The following is a 7,899-nucleotide window of genomic DNA, read 5'->3' on the forward strand; positions in this document are numbered from 1 at the left end:
TGGAGAAATTCTTTTAAATGGCTAAACACTACTGAGGTAAGCTTGAATTCCTGAAATTTCGTAAAGACGATTCTAGCAAGAAATGGTTCAAGATATAACACGATTTTGTATGAGTAAAAAAAATTAGTTTTTATTTCATTTTATATTCGCTAAAATCAACGGGATTGGCATAATCACTGCATTTGGTATGATTCAAAGGTAAACCTGTCATTAATCTGATACAAGATATTTAAGAGAACAAGAGACATAATACTCATTGCTAAAGGGTTATGACACAAAAACTATGATTATGTCATAATTAATAGATAAACGGCTGATTACAGCATGACTTCCTTTTTTGCACTCAGAAGAAAATCAGTGAACAACGAATGTACCGATTCCTGTGAACGCATACAAAAGGGCAGTCATTTTTTAATACTAAAAATAAATATGGAATGTTTTTTTATAATAAGAGAAAATCTGAGGGGAAAATGTGAGTTAAAAATAGGTCGTCGGAATGGATGTCTCACCGCATCGAAAAAAAAATGTAATCTAGAGGAAATTTATTAAAATTCTTGTGATAAATTCTTTCCGTTGACTGTGTAACGTAATTTAAAAACCAAACTTAGGTAAGTTTTACGGTCAGCGTCTTTACATAAATGTTCTGAGCAAAAATTTTAATTCCTTTTGTAAAGAATTTTTATTTACACGAAAGACGTTTTTTTTTGGAAGATGTAATACAACGGTTCTTAAACTCCTCTTTTACTCTTCTCGTTTCAGTGCCCAAAATATGTCTGCTGTATTTCCTGTAACGTCAGTGCAAATTTATGGAAAATAGTGAATGTTATTTCTTTGCTTCCAATGCCGTCAAAGTTTGGGGGAAACTACTTCTCAGTATGCCACTAAGGTTTTCGAACAAGTAAGTTTATGAACTGGAGATGTAAATATACAGGAGGCTGTAACTAAGACTAGGTAATGACTTGTATTATCATATGCAGGGGGGAGCAAAAAAAAAAAAAAAAAAGTTTGGCGGGTCTCTGTGGTTGACATTGATTCATTATTGTCATCACAGGTCTCGGTAAATTGAGGCTCAATAATAACATTTTCCCCCCCCGCATCCTCTAGAACTCGTAGACAGCTAGAATGGCAACAACAATAACATTATGATTTACTTTACCAGCGCGAACTACTTCGAGAGAGACTGAGAGTTTCCAGCCCTGTGATGGACTTATCAACAGCTTTCATACTTTTTAACTGTCTATTTCCGTTTCAGCATTGAATGGCTTAGTCTCCCACTGCTTGGCTTATGCCAAAAATCTATAAAAATAAAATCAAATGAAAATCTAACTGTGACTTTGCGTTTCAAATGTTAATGATGATTTCAATGGCAGTTTCGTTGCTTTGCATCCAGAAGTTCTCTGTTGTTTAGTAAAAACAGCAGCAGAGTATTTGTCATCCCGTTGGAGGCTTTTGATTTCCAGTTCATTTCTCACGGGGGAGGGATCAAGCGAGCAAATCCTTTGAAAAAGCCTTCGATATCACCGGACGAATGGGGTCGGATTGGAGAAAGATTAGGTCTAGCGATGTAAATACTGATTTATGAGTTGAGTCCTGAGTAAAGATCTGAGGTATCTATCATTTCTCTATTCAGCTATCGTGAATTTGAGTTTCCACGCAAAGAGGAAAATATTCCAATTTTTTTTTTTCATTAATTTATTGTCTACTCACGTGTCAGTCTTTTTTTTCACAATGCGCATTTTTTAATATTTAGAGTGAGGTTGGTATCCCTATGTTCTGCTCCAGATATTCCTGTTCAACCACTCCAAGTGGCCCAATTTCAGCCTCTCATTTGTTGAACGTCCGGAAGTGCCTCTGTGCTATAGTAGATTCACATCACCGGTGCATCTGATGTCTAGGCCAATCCCTTACGACGCTCCTGATTGGCTGTTGATAAGCCAATCACAAGAATGGAAACTCTAAGTCTCTGGAGAGAGTTCACATAGGCAGGAGGTATGCTCGTGATTGGCTGGTGATAAGCCCATCACAGCGATGGAAACTCTAAGTCTCTCGAGAGAGTTCATATAGTTATGATGTATGTACCACCTCTCCTAAGGGATACGTCTTTCAAAAGCATCTCTCAGGGGAGGTAGAGCATACGTCCTGCCTAAGTGAACTATCACGAGAGACCGAGAATTTCCAGCCCTGTCACTGGCTTATCAACAGCCAACCAAGAGCGTCGTAAGGGACTGACCTAGACATCAGATGCACGGGTGATGTGAATCTACTATAGGCTTGACAGTCTCAAAACTCAAATCCTCAAAGGAATCAAGATCGGAAGGGGAGACCCAGATAGATTCAAAGGCTGTGAAATTATTCCTGTGCACACAACTACTGAGACGAATTAACAATTATTCTAGGCATAAGAAGAGTAATTAAGACTCAGACTGAAATATTTCGAACTCTTCGATAGCATTGCAGCCTCTTCTGGACCCATTCCATTGACATCCACTGCTGATGCTTCCTTGTCTCTTCAGGAGGGATAATATTCCTAGGGGGTTTTGGCCCTGTTACGATGTTTGGAATTCTGTCTTTTCATTGGCGTTTCTGAACTTGAAACTGAAATTTATGTCTCATGGTTTTGTTTCGTCTTTGGTTTTCGTCTCTCGTCCCTTTTGTTTTCGTTCTCTGACGAATCTGTTGTTTCATTGTAAGTCTGTGTCCATAAAGGTAAGAAATCCAAATCCAAAAACGATAATAATACTACCTTCCATTATAAGAAGGAAATCTATACTTCTACTACTGTTCTGGAAAGCCAAAAAAAAAAAAAAAAAAAAAAAAAAAAACAAAAAAAAAAAAAAAAAAGCGGAAATCTTTCCAGCAGAGTTAAGGCATGCTCGCTCCATTTTCATTTCATATTAATTACGTTCTAATTTCTTCAGAAGAGCGAAAGTCGTCATCCTATTATCCGTTTTCTCAAATTAAAAAAATGCTTGAAGGGGTTCTTCGTTAGAGCAATGAGACTCGGCTTCGTAATTTTTTCAGGTTGTTAAAGACATCAATTTACTTGTTTTTACAGGTTGTAAATGAGAGAGAGAGAGAGAGAGAGAGAGGATGAGAGAGAGAGAGAGAGAGAGAGAGGTGCTTCCAATTCAAGGTATAACCACACTCACAATTGTGGTATGTTTCAGAGGTTTAAACGTTTAGGCGCATATATATATATATATATATATATATATATATATAATATATATATATATATTATATATATATGGGTGTGTGTGGTGTGTGTGTGTGTGTGTGTGTGTGTGTGTATGTAGTATGTATGTATGTATATACATTTCTGTGTGTATTACCGGTTACACATTGCTTGAAAATATGCTACAGGTAAAAAGATCTCCCCAAAAACTAACATTCATTAGAGTTTTGTAGTTGACGCAAAAAGACAATTCAATCGTTCCCAAATGTTCAAATTGTACACTCCATTCATCATTTCTCATCCAATAACAAACATACCACTATCATATGATTTGGTTTGTTGTACATGCATATATGCAAACACAAATTATAAAAACACAAACGTACGCAATTATGTATTTATGTATGTATGTGGTTGCCATGTTTCGGTTTTTTATATTCGTAAAGAGTAACACTATTTAAAAGACACGCATAAATGCAGATAACTTAATTTGTCAATGGTTTGTCTTTTATTTCTCTTTTCTTTTTTAAACGACATACGTATTATATTCCGTCTCTGGCACCATTGCTGAAGATGAGATTGTGCAAGACAAGAAGTGGTTTAGCGACAGAACCGAAATTATCATATTAAAGGCGAGTTTATATTTCTAATTGGGTTTCGTCCTGGAACCACTAAAAAAACCAGGACATTCATTGTTCGTCCTTATTCAGAAGTTTCTGGGAGGAATGGATGGATGTTTGCATCATGATTAATTTATCTAACAAGTTTTATTCTTTTCTTATTTATTTTCCTAAATGTTACCAGAGGGAATTTCGTTCTTTTAAGGAAAAGCTAATGAATAAAACATTAGATTTTCATATTTATCATGTTACGATATGTGATGTAAATGAAAAATAAGTCAGATTAGATTATTGAGGAACTTTTTTTCACTATTGTTAATACTAAGGGTCCCACCCACGTATTCAATATTTTCACCTTTAAATAAGGACATTTCTTATTTCTATTGGGAGTCTACTCTGAACTTTTCACGCCCTCTAAATATTCAAAAGACATGAAAGTAAAATATATATAATATATATATATATATATATATATATATATATATATATATATATATATATATATATATATATATAAAATTTATAAAATTTACTGGTCACTTTTTTACCAGATAACATATGCAAACTGTCGTAGCCATAATGCCCTCTTCTCGTCGTCAGGTAGGCAACGTGACCTCTTTGTGATTATGGGACATGGGTTCGTTTCCCAGTACCAGACATCACAATTTCATCAAATCTTTGTTTGAACTTGGATCTTCAGGCTTTGTAGTGACAAGTTTATCCAAAAAAGGCAAAGAATCAAAAAGTTTAAGAAGGGCATTGTAGCTATTACAGTTGCATATATATCTACGAATTGTTCATAAGCTTAAAGCCACTAACCATGCAGTTTTTTCTATATTGTCAATAGCAGTATCACATCCAACTTGTAACTAAGAAAAATAAAGAAGAAACGGAAAGAGGCAATAACAAGCCAGATGCCACTGCTGCCTCGGAAATCAAAGGATAAAGTTAACCTTGTCATCTCGATCAGTATTACTTGCACAGAGAGGAGACACAAAATGGTACACAGACGGATGGAGAAGGCAATTAAAGTAATTGTATATATTTTTTTCCAGATTTGTGATTCAGAATGTTTATAAAAGTTTGTATACAGACGTACACACACTGATAATTATATATATATATATATATATATATATATATATATATATATATATGATGATATATATATATATATATATATATATGGGATATATATAATATATATATCGATATATATATATATATATACTATATATATATATATATATATATATCTATATATATATATGTATATATGTATATGTTTGTATTTACATATAAATGAATAAACATATACATTTAGGCATATGTATGTGCCTATATGTATATGTTTATTCAATATATATATATATATATATATATATATATATTATATATATATATATATATATAATATATATATATATATGAATACATATGAATAAACATATCCATCTAGGCACATACATATGGCCTAAATGTATATGTTTATTCATATATATGTAAATACAAACATATTACATATATACAAATATCTATATCTATCTATATATATATATATATATATATATATAATATATATATATATATATATATATATATAATCAGTGTGTGTACGTTTGTATACAAACTTTTTTAAAACACACTGGGATCAAATCTGTAAAAATATTAATACAAATACATTAAGACGGAAGACGATACAGACTGCTTTCTCCATCAGTCTGTGTACCATTTGTGTTTCTCTCGTGCAAGTAATACTGATCGAGATAGAAAGGTTAACTTTATCTTTTGATCTCCGAGGCAACAGTGGCCTCTGGCTTGTTATTGCCTCTTCCGTTTCTTCTTTATTTTTCCTAGTTACAAGTTGGATGTGATACTGCTATTGACATATAAGAAAAACTGCATGATTAGGCTTTAAGCTATGAACAATTCGAAGATTATATATACAACTGTAATAGCCACAATGCCTTCTTAACTTCTGAAATTCTTGCCTTTTTTTGGATACACTTGTCACTATAAAGTATGAAGATCCAAGTTCAAAGAAACTTTTGAAGATATTGTGATGTCTGGTACCGGGAAACGAACCCAGGTCCCATAATCACAAAGAGGTCATATAATTTTGCAATGAAATTATATCCTGAAATATGATTTCTATCTTGCAAAAATGTTTTTATGTATGCATTATAGGTCCACTATATACATATTTGTCTGTCTCATCCGTCCCAATGCATTTGTATATATTTTTTTATTTTTCAAATTTGATTCATTATTGTTTAAAAAAGCTTGTATACAAGTGTACACACACTGGTTATATATATATATATATATATATATATATATATATATATATATATATATATATATATATATATATATATATAATACCAGTGTGTGTACACTTGTATACAAGCTTTTTTAAACAATAATGAATCAAATTTGTAAAAAAATATATACAAATGCATTGGGACGGATGAGACAGACAAATATGTATAATGTGGACCTATAATGCATACATAAAAACATTTTTGCAAGATAGAAATCATATTTCAGGATATAATTTCATTGCAAAATTATATGAACCTCTTTGTGATTATATGACCTCTTTGTGATTATGGACAGGGGTTCGTTTCCGGTACCAGACATCACAATATCTTCAAATTTCATTGCAAAATTTAAACGAATTATGCTATTCATAGTAACATTAATGGGAGCAGTTCTTCATTAGTTATTGAATGAATCCGTTAGCTTTAGAGGAAAAGTATTTACCATGTGAAATTTTCGTGTAGTAAATAAAGTCGGAAGAGTTATGATTGGAATCGACGAAAAATGAGAGAGAGAGAGAGAGATGAGAGAGAGAGAGAGAGAGAGAGAGAGAGAGAGAGAGAGAACCGCACCCAGCCATTAATTGAACAGTAATGATTTATAGAAATTGTTGAATCCCTTTGCCCTTGATGGAGAGATATTGGATCTGACAACTAAATGAGGCCAATGGTTTTATTGTCATCGATTAGTGTCGAACCCTTGAGCTTTAAGTGTCATCACGCTCAGTGGAATACAAAGCAGTACATCTGTTTCGGCTATATGAAATTATAACTCTCTTCTATTAGTAATCATTACCTAACTGCTGTTATTACGTTTTTATATACGTTTCACTCATCTTATTTTCAATTTAAAGCTACCATCTTTCCAAAGAACATAGTCCGTTAATATGTCATTCATGCAAAAATACAGTAATTCATTTTCAAGAATAGAAAGGCGTCCAGAGACTAGTTCGAGATCATATTCAATTGTTGACTTTATATGTTGTTTCAGAATATTAAAAGTAAATGTCTTGAATTTGTGACAGCATTTTCATGGAATATGCAATTTATATATATTTCATTTTCTACATCAAAATTCTCAATGAACCACGTTCTAAAATCAGGATACGTCATTTCCACGAACATTATGATTTTTTTATAATAAGCCATGGATGGGAGGGTTGCGTGCTCTCATGACGAATGGAAATATGCTGGCGCCTAATATTTATATGAGGGAATATTTTTGTCTTGAATATATATATATATATATATATATATATATATATATATATATATATATATATATATATAAGAATGAGTACAGAGTGAAATAAGTAAAAATTGATAGAAAACGTATTTAGAATTGGAAAAACATACATGCAGGGTTTAATGATATATAAAATGAGAACTATAGTTCTGCCAAAGGTGCAGCGCCTCAGAAGCTAGAAGTCGACTAACCTGATGTTGCAGTTTCCTGTAGTTTAAAAGCTTTCTTGAAGGAGCACTTGCATTAAGATGCCGGTAAGAATTCCCATCTCATCAAGAATCATTTGCATATTTTCACCGGGTGATATTACAGATTTCTGGCCCTATTGCACAGTTTAAACCAAGTTCTCCCATATGTTACTATAGATCATGAGAATCGTGTTGGAGGGGAATTTTGCTTGATTTAAAAAAAAAATGATCTACTTTGGTACGCGTAACATAAATATGATCTCTATTCTGTTGATTATATGTTCCTGGTAGGATAAACTTGTTTTATGTTATAGGGGAAATTATTTTAAGAAAATAATGACTTATGGGC

Source organism: Macrobrachium nipponense, chromosome 31, assembly GCF_015104395.2.
Source record: "Macrobrachium nipponense isolate FS-2020 chromosome 31, ASM1510439v2, whole genome shotgun sequence".
In the NCBI taxonomy this organism is placed as follows: domain Eukaryota; kingdom Metazoa; phylum Arthropoda; class Malacostraca; order Decapoda; family Palaemonidae; genus Macrobrachium; species Macrobrachium nipponense.